We start from the raw sequence: 14284 nt of genomic DNA, 5'->3' as shown, positions 1-14284 counted from the left end.
CATTGCTCTTGGCTAATGAGCTCTCTCCTGCATGTGTGTGTCTGTGCATCTAGGTCTGCATGCAAGGGTGGGTCCCTGAGTGAGAGAGAGTGTGTGTGTGTGTACACACGTGTGTGCTGGCCTGTGGGTCTGTTCTTGCGTGTGTGCATGCACGCAGACCTGTGGGTCTGTTCTTGTGCGTGAATGTGTGCTGGCCTGTGGGTCTGTTCTTGTGCGTGTGCATGCGTGCTGGCCTGTGGGACTGCTGTTGTGCATGTGTGTGCACGCTGACCTGTATGTCTGCTCTTGTGTGCACGCGTGTGTGCTGGCCTGTGAGTTTGCTCTTGCAGGTGTGCTGGCCTGTGGGTCTGTTCTTGTACATGCGTGTGCGCATTGGCCTGTGGGTCCGTTCTTGCACATGCGTGTGCGCATTGGCCTGTGGGTCTGTTCTTGCACATGCGTGTGCGCATTGGCCTGTGGTTCTGTTCTTGCACATGCGTGTGCGCATTGGCCTGTGGGTCTGTTCTTGCACATGCGTGTGCGCATTGGCCTGTGGTTCTGTTCTTGCACATGCGTGTGCACATTGGCCTGTGGGTCTGTTCTTGCACATGCGTGTGCGCATTGGCCTGTGGGTCTGTTCTTGCACATGCGTGTGCGCATTGGCCTGTGGGTCTGTTCTTGCACATGCGTGTGCACATTGGCCTGTGGGTCTGTTCTTGCGTGTGTGCGTGTGTTTGTCTGTGAATCTGTTCTTGTGTGTGTGCTGGCCCCCGGGCCTGTTCTTGTATGCGAGCGCACGCGTGTGCTGGCCTGTGGGTCTGTTCTTGCACGTGTGCATGTGCGCATGCCCTGTGCGTCTGTGCACGCGTGCGGGTGCGCACATGCCCTCTACATGGGTGCGTGTGCTGGCTCACCTGTGGGACCCTTCTTTTGTGTGTGTGTGTGTGCATGTGTGAGCCCCTGTGTGCGCATGTGCACGCTCTGTGGGTCCCTGTGCATGTAGGTCTGTGGGTTCCTGCACGTGTGTATCTCTGTGTCCGCCTCCCTTTCTGTATGCGTGTGCGCACACGCGTGTGTTGTGAGAGCAATAATGATCTGAGCACAGACTGAAGGCAAACTGCACGCAGCAAGAGACGCCTCCCCTGTTCTCTCTCAAACAACGTGTTGATATGTAATCCCTATTTTGGAATGGCATTTAGCAATGATGTATTAAAGTAATCAAAGAACCTGAGGGTCCGAATTGCACCAAAACAGGAAGAGGCCAATTCTCATCGTGCTTCCTTATGTACACAAATGAAATGCTCGATTTGGTTTCCTTCATGGCAGGAATTGAGAATAAAGAAAGTTAAATGCTTAAGGCCATGTCAACTGATAACAGATATCCAAACATCAACGACAGCCAAGGGCATTGCTCCGTTCAAACTGCTTCTTCTCATACCAAGGCTGTCGACAGCAGCCTCCGTCCCCTCAGGAAGGAGCTTAGATTGGGGGCTATTCAGCCACAGGGATCATCATCAAGGCCAAGCCCGAGGCCCGTGCTCGCCAGCCAATCGGGAGCTGGAACCCCCGGCTGATTTTTTTTTTGTCCCTCCTCTCCCGAGCCCAGGGAGGTTGAGGGCGGAACCTCTCGCCCTCACTCTGGCCGCATTCATCATGGGGTCGGGCTGTGGATGATCGTTGGGCTCAGTGCCTGGGCTGCCAGCTTGGTGCAGTCGGCAGTGCCCTCAGCCCCGCCCTCAGCCCCACCCCCCCAACATCCCTGATGGGTTCAAGCCTCAGTTCAGGAGCCTCTACAACAACTTGTATTTTTGAAGCGCCTTTAATTTCATAAAACGTCCCAAAGCCCCTTCACGGACAAACAAGACGTGAGACCCCCGAGCCACATTAAGGGGATGTTGGGACGTACAGGTGACGAAAAGGCTTTGGTCAAAGGGGTAGGTCTACAGCAGCCTCTTACAGGAGGTGGCAGAGAGGTGGAGAGGTTTAGGGAGGGGATTCTGGAGTTTGAGGCCCAGGCAGCTAAAGGCACAGCCTTTGGTTAAAATGGGGGATACTCAAAATGAGGTAAAGCGCAGGTACAGGAATTTTACCACCCTGTTCAGATGGAAACCAAAAAAGCCATGACACCATTTGAAGAGTGTTTGCAATATGGCCTCTTTAGATGGCTCAGTGATGAGATCTTGCGACTTGTACATTTAAACATGAACCCTTTATTGTTAATCTTTAACTATTTACTGTCATGTATGGTGCTGTTACCCCCATGCCGGCTGCTTCCAGACTGTTCTCTCAGTCTGTTACCATGTGACTCTATACATCGTACCATAGACGGTGCTATTCTCCAGTCCCACATTAATCCTTGTTCTGCTGAGCATCTTTATATTACAATGGCATGTAGGCACACACAACATCATACAAAGAGGAGGCCATGAGGTCACCTCCTGTCTTAGCCAACATTCTTCCCTCAACTAATATATGTCATTTATCTCCTTGTCATTTATGTATTGTTGCTTTGCACACACCGGCAACTAATTCTTCGACAGCACCTCCCGAATCCACAACTGCTCCCCGCATAGATTCATAGGGTGATTAGAGCAAAGGAAGAGGCCATTGGGCCCATTGTGTCCAGGCTGGTTCTCTGCAAGAGCTACTCAGCTGGTCCCACTTGCTCTGTCTTTTCCTCGTAGCCCTGCAAGTTTTTGCTTCTTCAGGTAGCGATCCAATTCCCTTTGAAAGCCACAATTGAACCTGCCTCCACCACACCCTCAGGCCGTGCATTCCACACCCTGACCACTCACTGCGTAAAAAGGTTTTACCCTCATGTCACCTCTGGTTCTTTTGCCAATCACCTTAAATCCTCTGGTTCTCAATTCTTCCACCAATGGGAATAGTTTCTCCCGATCGACTTTGTCCAGACCCCTCATGATTTTGAACACCTCTACCAAATCTCCGCTCAACCTTCTCTTTTCTAAGGAGGACAGTCCCAACTTCTCCAATATATCCAGGCAACTGAAGTCCCTCTTCCCCAGAATCACTCTCGTAAATCTTTTCTGAACCCTTTCCAAAGACTTCACACATCCTTCCTATAGTGCAGTTCTCAGGATTGGACACAATACTCCAGTTGAGGTTGAACCAGTGTTTTATATACAGGTTCACCAGAGCTTCCTAGCTTTGGTTTGGTTATGGACAGGAGGTGGACAGACAGCCTGTATGGATTTCTGGCTGGGATCATGTGATATGGCCAATTAAGGGTTAATTGCAGCTTCACAATTAGTTTCTGTGTTTCTGGCCAGGATTCCATTGTTCCTCCTTAGGAGAGAGACGACTTGGTGATTAGCGTCTCTTCCAGTAACAAGGTTCGATTATTTTCCTTTCTGATAGCTCAGAGTGGGGGAGCCAGTTTGTCTGCACTTCCTCCTCCTTCTGTTGATTGCACAATGAAGTGTGAAATTCGAGAAACTGAGAAAAGAATTATTAATAGAAACATAGAAAATAGGAGCAGGAGTAGGCCATTCGGCCCTTCGAGCCTGCTCTGCCATTCATTATGATCATGGCTGATCATCCGACTCAATAGCCTGCTCCTGCTTTCTCCCCATACCCTTTGATCCAATTCGCCCCAAGAGCGATATCTAACTCCTTCTTGAAAACATACAATGTTTTGGTCTCAACTACTTTCTGTGGTAACGAATTCCACAGGCTCACCACTCTCTGGGTGAAGAAATTTCTCCTCATCTCATTCTGTTTTTGAAACCACTGGGGATAGCTCCCGGACAGAGGGTGGACCCTGTGATCAGGTGACTTGTGGCAGCCATCTTTTTTGTTCAACAGTAAAAAACCAGTTTAAAATAAAATAAAATGGTCATAACATCGTTTTTTAAAAATTTGTTCATGGGATGTGGCTGTCGCTGTCTAGGCCAGCATTTATTGCCCATCCCCAGTTGCCCTTGTTCAGGGGCATCTAAGAGTCAACCACACTGCTGTGGGTCTGGAATCACATGTAAGGGCAGGAGATTTATTTTTCATGTCGTAGGAACCCTAGAAGGGCAAGGGGAGTGGGTGCATGGCAACATCATCATCTCCAAAACGCCCTCCAAGCCATACACTATCCGATCTTGGAATCACATCGGCCGTTCCTTCACAGTCGCTGGGTCAAAATCCTGGAACTCCCTCCCTAACAGCGCTGTGGGTGTACCTACACCACACGGACTGCAGCAGTTCGAGACGGCGGTTCATCACCACCTTCTCAAGGGGAAAATATAGATGACTAATAAATGCTGGCCTAGCCAATGACACCCACTATCCCCCTCAGCATGAACAAATTTAAGAAAAAAGTCTTCAGATAACTAGAGCGATTACATTTGAAAACCGAGTTACTTGAACTTGAGGTGTGTCTCGTTCTGGCATTATCTAAATGTCAAAACTCTGACGTGGGCACAAATGGGGCGCCAGAATTCATCACAGAGAAACCAATACTGATTTAAGTCAAGTGGTCCAGTCATACAGGTGGCCAATCCTTGAAACAACACCAACTTGCATTTATATAGCGCCTTTAATGTAGTAACGCATCGCAAGCTGCTTCACGGAGATGTTAAACAAACAAAACGTGACACCTGGCCACATAAAGGCGATATTAGGCCAGCCAAAAACTTGGTCAAAGAAGAGGGTCTTAAATGAGGAGGGGCGGAGAGGTTTAGGGAGGGAATTCCAGAGCTTGGGGCCCAGGCAGCTGAAGGCACGGCCACCAGGGGTGGAGCGATGGGAATCGGGAATGCACAGAATTGGAGGAGGACATAAATCTTGGAGGAGCTGGGGGCTGGAGGAGATTACAGAGATAGGGAGGGACGAGGGCATGGAGGGATTTGAAAACAAGGACAAGAAACTTAAGATGTTGTCAGACTGGGAGCCAGCGTAGGTCAGCGAGCATGGGGGTGGGGGGTCAGGGGAGGGGGTTAGTGGCAGGCCATGGTGGTGGGTGAATGGGACTTGCTGCGAGCTAGGATACGGGAGCCACATTTTGGATGAGCTCCAGATCAGAGAGGGTGGAAAACGAGAATGGACAAGGCCCTGCTTATCAACAGGAATTCAGGAAAGAATGGGGGGTGGTGCGGTTGTGGGGGGGATTTGGCATAGTGAAAGAGAAACTCACAATAGTGACACTTGCGCCACACAAGTACCGGGAAACGACCGTCTCCAACAAGACTAGATAAACTAGATTGGCAGGGGGATGGGAACCTGAGCAGGGAGACATAAGAGAGAGAAACAAAGATAGGAATGAAAGGCAGAAAAGTAGAAAGCAAAAGTGGAAGGCAGAAGAAACAAGGGCTAGCAGCAAATAGGGCCATAGTACAAAAGAAGGTGTGTAAAAATGTTAGTAAGACAAGTCTAAAGGCACTGGATCTGAATAGACGGAGTATTCGCAATAAGGAGATGAATAAACAGCGCAAATAGATGTAAATGGGTACGACATGATGGTGATTAGAGAGACAGGGCTGCAGGGTGACCAAGGCTGGGAACTGAATGTCCAAGAGTACTCGATATTTAGGAGGGACAGACAAAAAGATAAAGGAGGTGGCGAGGCATTGTTAAAGATGAAATCAGTGCAATAGTGAGAGAGGATATTGGCTCAGAAAATCTAGATGTAGAATCAGTCTGGGTGGAGCTAAGAAGCAACAAGGGGCAGAAAACATTAGTGGGAGATGTCTATAGGCCTCCAAATCGCAGTGATAGGGTAAGGGGACGGCATTAAACAGGAAATTAGAGATGCATGTAGCAAGGGTGCTACAGTAATCATGTGTGACTTTAATTTACATATAGACTGGGCAAATCAAATTAGCAATAATACTGTGGTGGTTGAATTCCTGGAGTGTGTACAAGGTGTATTTTTAGACCAGTGTGTCGAGGAACCAACTAGGGAGCAGGCTATCCTGGATTTGATATAGTGCAACGAGAGGGGTTAATTAATAATCTTGTGGTGTGGGATCCTTTAGGGAACAGTGACCATAACATGATGGAATTCTTCATTAGGGTGGAAAGTGAAGTAGTCCAATCTGAAACTAGGGTCCCAAATCTTAAAGGAAACTGCGAAGGTGTGAGTTGGCCAAGATAGATTGAGGAACTTCATTAAAAGGCATGACTGTGGATAGACAATGGCTAATATTTAAGGAATGAATGTATGCATAGCAACAGTTACACATTCCTTTCTGGCACAAAAACACAACAGGAGAAGTGGCCCAACAAGTGGCGAATGAAAGAAATGAAGGATAGTATTAGATCCAAAGAGGAGTCACACAAAGTTACTATAAAATGTAGCAAGCCTAAGGATTGAGAACAGTTTAGAATTCAGCAAAGGAGGGCCAAAAGATTGATTAAGAGGAGAAAAGTACAAGTATGAGAGTGAACTTGCGAGGAACATAAAAGCGGACTGTAAAAGCTTCCATAAGTATGTAAAAAGAAAAAGATTAGTGAAGACAAATGTAGGTCCCCTTACAGTCTGAAACAGGAGAATTTAAAATAGAGAACAAGGAAATGGCAGAGCAACTGAACAGCTACTTTAGTTCTGTCTTCACAGAGGAAGACACAAATAACTTCCCAGAAATACAAGGGAACCAAAGGTCTAGCGAGGAGGAGGAATTGAAGGAAACTAACATTGCTAAAACAATAGTGCTGGAGAAATTAATGGGACTGAAAACCAATAAATCCCCAGGGCCTGATAATCTACATCCCAGGGCACTAAAGGTGGTGGCCATGGACATTGTGGATGTGTTGGTTGTCATCTTCCAAAATTCTGTAGATTCTGGAACAGTCCTGGCAGATTGGAGGGTGGCAAATGTAATCCCAGTACTTAAAAAAGGAGGGAGGGAGAAAACAGTGAATTACAGACTGGTTAGCCTTACATCAGTAATAGAGAAAATGCTAGAGTCTATTATAAAGGATGTGACAACAGGACACTTAGAAAATATCAACAGGATTAGACAAAGTCAACATGGATTTATGAAAGGGAAATCATGTTTGACAAACTACCGGAGTTTTTTGAAGATGTAACTAGCAGAATAGATAAGGGACAACCAGTGGATGTGGTGTATTTGGATTTTCAGAAAGCTTTTGATAAAGTCCCACTTAAGAGGCTAGTGCGAAAAATTAAAGCACATGGGATTGGAGGTAATATATTGGCATGGATTGAGAATTGGTTAGCAGACAGGAAACTGAGAGTAGGAGTAAATGGGTCTTTTTTGAAGAGACAGGCAGTGACTAGTGGGGTACCGCAGGGATCAGTGCTTGGACCCCAGCTATTCACAACATATATCAATGATTTGGATAAGGGAAACAAATGTAATATTTCCAAGTTTGCTGATGACATGAAACTTGGCAGGGATGTGATTGGTGAGGAGGGTGTTAAGAGGCTTCAAGGTGATTTAGACAGGTTGAGTAAGTGGGCAAATATATAGCAGATGCAGTATAATGTGGATAAGTGTGAAGTTATCTACTTTGGTAGGAAAAATAGAATGGCAGAGTATTATTTAAATGGTGATAGATTGGGAAATGTTGATGTACAAAGAGACCTGGGTGTCCTTGCACACCAATCACTGAAAGCAAGCATGCAGAGGCAGCAAACAGTTAAGAAGGTAAATGGTATGTTGGCCTTCATTGAGACTTAAATACAGGAGCAAGGATGTCTTACTGCAGATATACAGGGCCTTGGTGAGACCTGGAGTATTGTGTGCAGTTTTGGTCTCCTTACCTAAGAAAGGATATACTTGCCATAGAGGGAGTGCAGCGAAGGTTCACCAGACTGATCCCTGGGATGGCAGGATTGTCGTATGAGGAGAGATTGGGTCGACTAGGCCTGTATTCACTGGAGTTTAGAAGAATGAGAGGAGATCTCACTGAAACAAAATTCTGACAGGGCTGGACAGACTGGATGCAGGGATGATGTTTCCTCTGGCTGGGGAGTCTAGAACAGTAAGTCTCAGGATACGGGGGTAGGTCATTTAGGACTAAGATGAGGAGAAACTTCTTCACTCAGAGGGTGGCGAACCTATGGAATTCTCCAGCACAGAGGCCGTGGAGGGCAAGTCACTGAATATATTTAAGGAGGAAATAGATTTCTGGACTCTAAAGGCATCGAGGGGTATGGGGTGAGAGTGGGGATATGGTGTTGAGACAGAGGATCAGCCATGATTATATTGAATGGTGGAGCAGGCTCAAAAGGCTGAATGACCTACTCCTGCTCCTAGTTTCTATGTTTCTAAGTAAGAATCTAACCATTGCCCCTTGACATGAAAAGGGATCATCACCACTGAATCCCCCACTATCAACAGCCAGGGGGTTACCATTAACCAGAAACTGAACTGGGCCAGCCATATAAATGCTGCAGCTACAAAAGCAGATCCGAAGCTGGAAGTTCTGTAGAGAGTAATTTGCCTCCTGACTCCCCAAAGCCTGTCCACCATCTACAAGGCACAAGTCAGGAGTGTGATGGAATACTCTCCACTTGCCTGGATGAGTGCAGCTCTCACAACACTCAAGAAGCTCCACACCATCCAGGACAAAGCTGTGAAAACAGAAGACATATCCCTAGATCTGCAAGCTGACTTCATTGACATTGACATTGGAGATGTTCTCCAAATTGATCTGGTACATTTTGTGCAAATACAAATGCAAATACAGCAGCTACATGAAGAAACGATGAAAGATTTCACACTACAGAAGCTGTGGAAACCATCATTGAAGGACGTCTGATTCAATTCAGCATGTCAACGGACATGTGAAACCATTTAGGCCCAATCAGGATGAGCTAGGCATTTTTAAAGACAGGCAGGTCGTCAGACCGGAATCTTTGCGACCTGATATTCTTCAACAACTGCTTCACTCACACATGGGCATAGATTGGACAAGAAAGTTCGCAAGAGAGAGAGTCTGTTGGCCGGGTATGAACAATGACACTGAAGTTGACATGTCTCGCTCTTCTTGACGCCAAGAGCAGATGCCAAGTCAGCACAAAGCACCATTGATTCCACATGAAGTTCCTACCCATCCTCGGTCCTGAATCACATTCGACCTCTTTCATGTCCATGGCACTGACTTCATCGTCATTGTCAACCACTTTACCAAATACCCCATTATTCAACAATTGCACAATTAATCCAACACAACTGTTGCGCACACTCTAAGTGCTATTTTCAGTTTATTTGACGTGCCTAGAGAGATTATTATGGATAGTGGTCCGCAATTTATTGGTAAGCCATTTCTGGATGTGTGAGAGAAGTGGGATATCGATCACAATTCTACTTCTCATTTCCCCGAGATCTAACAGCCTAGCTGAATGAATCACCCACACGGTGAAACCCCTAATTCTCAAGTGTAGACAGACCAAGCAAGATCTACACATTGCAATGTTACCTCTGACACCGACACCTTTAAGTACAACAATTTCATTACCTGCAGAGTTCATGTTTGGCAGACCAGTGAGTACCAGTTTACCCACTCTTACCCATTGTATTCTCTCAGAAACTAGAGAGCAACTTTTAAAGCTGCAAGAGATGATGACCAACATGCATGATAAAACGCAGAGCCATTATTGCCAAGTTTGGAGTTGAGACGTCCAATTCACATCCAGGATCCCAGAGAAGGTGCATGGCAACCAGCCGAGGTGACAAGGATTTGTTGAGAATCAAGGTCCTATTAAACCATTACACACAAAGACGCAGCAGTGAGGCATCACCGAGGACAAATCAGATCCATTCCAGCTCCTCAACCACCGTATAGTCCAGTTGCATTGAGGACATGATCCCAAACACAACCAGCATCAACATGCAAGAATGACAACTCGACAGGTCACAGTGAGAAATCAAACTCACCTCCAGGCAAGGTTACCATCACAAGATCTGGGTGTACCAGAAGATTACCACTACGCTTTAGATTCCTCAGTTCTGTACACTTATGTAACGATAACTAAAGTGAACATATTTTGTCAACAGTTATACTTCTTGGGAAGAGGGGAAAGTATCTTGAAAAAGAAAGGGGGGTGTTGTAATATACCTTTAAGGGATAGCAGCATGCCATCACCAGAAAGGAAATGTGTCACGTGATCTAGTCTCAGCTTCACTTCAGTCTGTGGGCACACCAGCATGGACAGTTCCCTGACAGATGTCATCAAGCTTCCTATCTTGGTATAAATATTCCCATGTGCCCAGTTTAAATGAATGACTCTGCAATATGTTTACTCAATCCCTTATGTGTGGTTTGTGCCTTTATACCATCATAAAAACACGATAAGGGAGAGGGGGACAGTGGCGCGAGGAGTGGGGGGAAATGGGGGTGTGAGGAGGGGGCACGAGGAGTGGGGGGAAAATGGGGGCACGAGGAAGGGGGGAATGGGGTGCGAGGAGGGGGGCAATGGGGGTGAAAGGGGGGAACAGGGACACGAAAGGGGGATGGAGGCATAAGGGAGAGGATGAGTGCACGAGGGGAGGGACAGGGTTGCGAGGGGATGGATGGAAAAGAGAAAGAGGGAACCAAGTCATTACCAGTTTCTGCATAAAAAAGTTCTTCATCATATCTCCCTGTATCTCTTGTCCAAAACCTGTGCCCCAGTCTTCGTAGCAGAGAACGTCTACCTGATTTGAGCCCGTCATTATCATGTACAGCTCCATTACACTTCCTCTCAATCATTTGTGCTCCGAGGAGAATAACTCCTTAGGCAGTCCCTCGGGGATGGAGGATGATTTGCTTCCACTCCGGTTGGATGGGTTCGGAGGTGGCTGATCAGTCTGATGCGTGATCTGCAGACTCTGCCCCATGTGGAGCAGGTGGTGCTGGAGGGGTTGGGTGGGTGGGTTGTTTGGGGGAGGGGGAGGGGGGTTTGTGCTCCCCCAATTCCAACGCCTCGGCTTCACCTCTGCACCTTCCCGACCACGTCTCTCCTTGCGCTCGGTGCCTTCCCGGATGAACCCTCTCCGTTTTGGTCGGTCACAGGTCAGGGCCTCCCGTGAGTGGGCGGGGATCTCTGACCTCTTCGGGGATGCTTTGAGGACATCCCAGAAACGTTTCCGCCGTCCGCCCGGGAGTCTCTCACCGCGGCCGAGTTCCGAGTCGGATTCTGGCTCCGGGAGTCCGGTGTCAGGCGCACAGACCACACGGTCCCGCCCAGTGGAGCTGGTTCCGCGTGATCAGCACCCGGATGCTGGGCAAGTTGGTTTGGAAGAGGGATGCGAGGTATCGTGCAGCCAGGAGCATATCTGTTTCAGAATTCCAGCTGCTCCAGGGGCTTGGTCATTTTCCAGCTGTTGAACGGCTTTTCCAACTTCGCTGTGGACCTGGGGTAATGCCGAGACTGACCCGGACAGGGGTATTGAGGAAAGGAGATGAGGACGGAATCATTCATCGTTCGAGCAAAGAACCACAGAGAAGTCCACATCACCTGTGCTATGACAGGTACTGCTGACTGCTGGACCCAACACTGTTACCTGATCTCCTGTATTCATCAGCCTGGTCCCCAAACAGCAGCGGCAACAGAAGCAATTCCACAAAGAAATTAACAGTGAAGGCCTCAAGGATCCCGCCAAGGTGGCCCTTCTCAGTTAGCGCCTCACAGCGTGCCCATAGTGCCTGCTCCTCTGGAAAGTCCAGCACAACAGGCAGCTGTGGGGTCCTCCTTGGCCTCTCCAGCAGGAAACAGCACGGCTGGTTTGACACCAAATGACCGGGAGACACAGGGACCCAGTCCAACCCCAAGTGCAAAGCTTTCATCGGCTGGAAACTTCAGCACAGCTCCAGGAGGAAAAGCAGCACTCCTTCAGACAGCTGAAGACTGCGGTGGAGCGTAACACCCACCGCATGAGGAACAAATGTTGAGGAGGAAGAGTGTAGGGGACCCAACAACTCTCAGACACCAACAGTTTCTTCAGTGTTGTCAAAGGCCGTCTATGGCTCAAACGGACAAGGGCCCAACCCACTGGTACCAAGCATGGAGGAGGGGGGGGGGGTGCGAGGAAGCAATCAGTGCTGACTGGAGAGAACGTTTTGAAGAACCCCTCAGACTTGACTTAAATGTCCTCAACCCCACTCCTCAAGGAGAACCACCCCAGCTTCTCCAAGCTAACCCTGTAGCGAAAATCTCTCATTCCTGGAACCATTCTGGCGAATGTCCTCTGCATCTTCTCAAGGGCCCTCACACTCTTCCAGTATGGCACTCTGTTGCATATCGCTTGCAAATCCAAATACGCCGCAGCCACTCGTGTGGTGACCAGAATACTCGCGTTGTGTCCTCTCAGAGCCTATGGCTTGAACCCACAACCCTCTGACTCAGGGACAAGAGTGCTGGGCCACAGCTTACATGTCGGAGCTGAAAGTTCCTCGCAAAACCCAAATAATAAATGAGCGTCTCTGCCTTAAGCAGAAAAACAAATTGGCTATTTGTTTTAAAAAGTTTGATGTCCAGTTTACATAGTCACAGACGCCCCAGTCAAAGCCCGTGGGCGGAGTCTCAATAGGCCACAACTGCCCTTGAAGGGTTAAATGGAACTGTCTCATCATGGGGTCCCTGTGTAAGGTCCGACAACCATTGACAATGCAGAGTTTTAGTTTGTGTTGATCACGTGACCCAGCTCTCTTTTGAGCCACTTCCTTACATGGTATTGCCAGCAAAACAGGACCCCGCAGTGCGGACTGCCCTTTGTTTGCCTGAGACCAGAAAGATCAGACAAGGTCATAGAGAAACTCATTTTAATAACACAATCTGTGTTCATGCTCCCTCTCTCTGTCTCTCGCTTTTTCACCCCTCCCCCCAGCGACTGTGTCTCAGAACAATACGGAACACAGCGATTCTCTCGCACTGGGCCACAATTTGCATCTAAAGCTGTCTGCACAGCCCTTGGGAGTGTTCTGCGATTGTCCGCAGGCTCTTAAAGGAACCCTACCACCATGAAAGTGGCACAAAACAGGTCTTTTCCAGATTCCTCCAACAACATAAGAAAAAGACACTTGCATTTATATAGCACCTTTCACAACCTCAGCATATCCCAAAGGGCTTTACAAACAAGGAAACATTTTGGAAGTGTAGTCCCTGTTGTTGTGTAGGATACACAGCAGCCAAATTGTGCACAGCAAGATCCCAGAGAAACTGTTATTCTAACTATAACCCCACCCACCACACTGAATCCCTCGATTAGATTCCAGTCTGTAACTCACTCCCAGTGTTTGTTATTCTATATATAAACCCCTGAACCCCTCGATTAGATTCCAGCCCGTAACTCATTCCCGGGTATCTGTTATTCTATATATAAACCACCTGAACCCCTTGATTAGATTCCAACCTGTAACTCAGTCCCGGGTATCTGTTATTCTATATATAAACCCCTGAACCCTTCAATTAGATTCCAGTCCGTAAATCACTCCCAGGTATCTGTTATTCTATGTATAAACCACCCAAACCCTTGATTAGATTCCAGCCTGTAACTCACTCCTGGGTATCTGTTATTCTATTTATAAACCCCTGAACCCCTCGATTAGATTCCAGTCTGTAATTCACTCCCGGGTATCTGTTATTCTACATATAAACCCCTCGATTAGATTCCAGTCCGTAACTCACTCCCAGGTATCTGTTATTCCATATATAAACCACCCAAACCCCCAATTAGATTCCAGACTGTAACTCACCCCTGGGTTCTATTATTCTATATAGAAACCACCTGAACCCCTCAATTAGATTCCAGCCTATAGCTCATTTCAGGGTACCTGTGCACAAGCTGTTCTGATAGAAGTTTCTAGAAAGACAGACCCATGACAACAAGTGGTTACCATGGAGATTGACTCTTATGACTGAGCCAGACACGCTAATCAATAATCAATGTGAAACTTTCAGATCAAAACACTTTCCTAGCTGTTTACAATCAGCAAACACACAGTGACTGACAACACAATCTCTATTACATCATCCTTCATCAGCGCAACCAGTCTTCCTGTGGAAGTCTCTGTCAGCCTTACTCCTGAATAACTGATCAAACTAGATTTTGTTCCCATTCTTTGTCGAATTGACCCCTCACAAAATGCACATAACTTTTCTCAACATTGGCGGAGCCTCCTTGTCATCATAAATTTTGAGTTAATGATCACCTTCGTGGGCTTTAAGATAGAACTCCAGAACCAGACCACAGCCCCCAAAGCCCCAAGCCCTGGCCCCAACATCCAGGCCCCAAACCGGCTCCAACTCCCAGGCATACACAGACACACACACAATCACCCCCAAGGTGATCTGTAAAGACCTGGACTGGGATTATTTGGAAGGGGGTCACTCAGGTGGTCTAAATGT

At 47.5% G+C, this 14284-nt stretch overlaps 1 protein-coding gene across 6 annotated transcripts in view; it reads right to left on the bottom strand.

Annotated features, from left to right (window-relative positions):
• mark4b (MAP/microtubule affinity-regulating kinase 4b) overlaps positions 1-14284 on the bottom strand; it is a 242384-nt gene that overhangs the window by 173671 nt on the left and 54429 nt on the right. The window lies entirely within an intron of this gene.

Source organism: Carcharodon carcharias, chromosome 34, assembly GCF_017639515.1.
Source record: "Carcharodon carcharias isolate sCarCar2 chromosome 34, sCarCar2.pri, whole genome shotgun sequence".
Classification (NCBI taxonomy): domain Eukaryota; kingdom Metazoa; phylum Chordata; class Chondrichthyes; order Lamniformes; family Lamnidae; genus Carcharodon; species Carcharodon carcharias.
The sequence above is the reverse complement of the archived record's forward strand: the minus strand, read 5'-3'. Positions and strand labels throughout refer to the sequence as shown.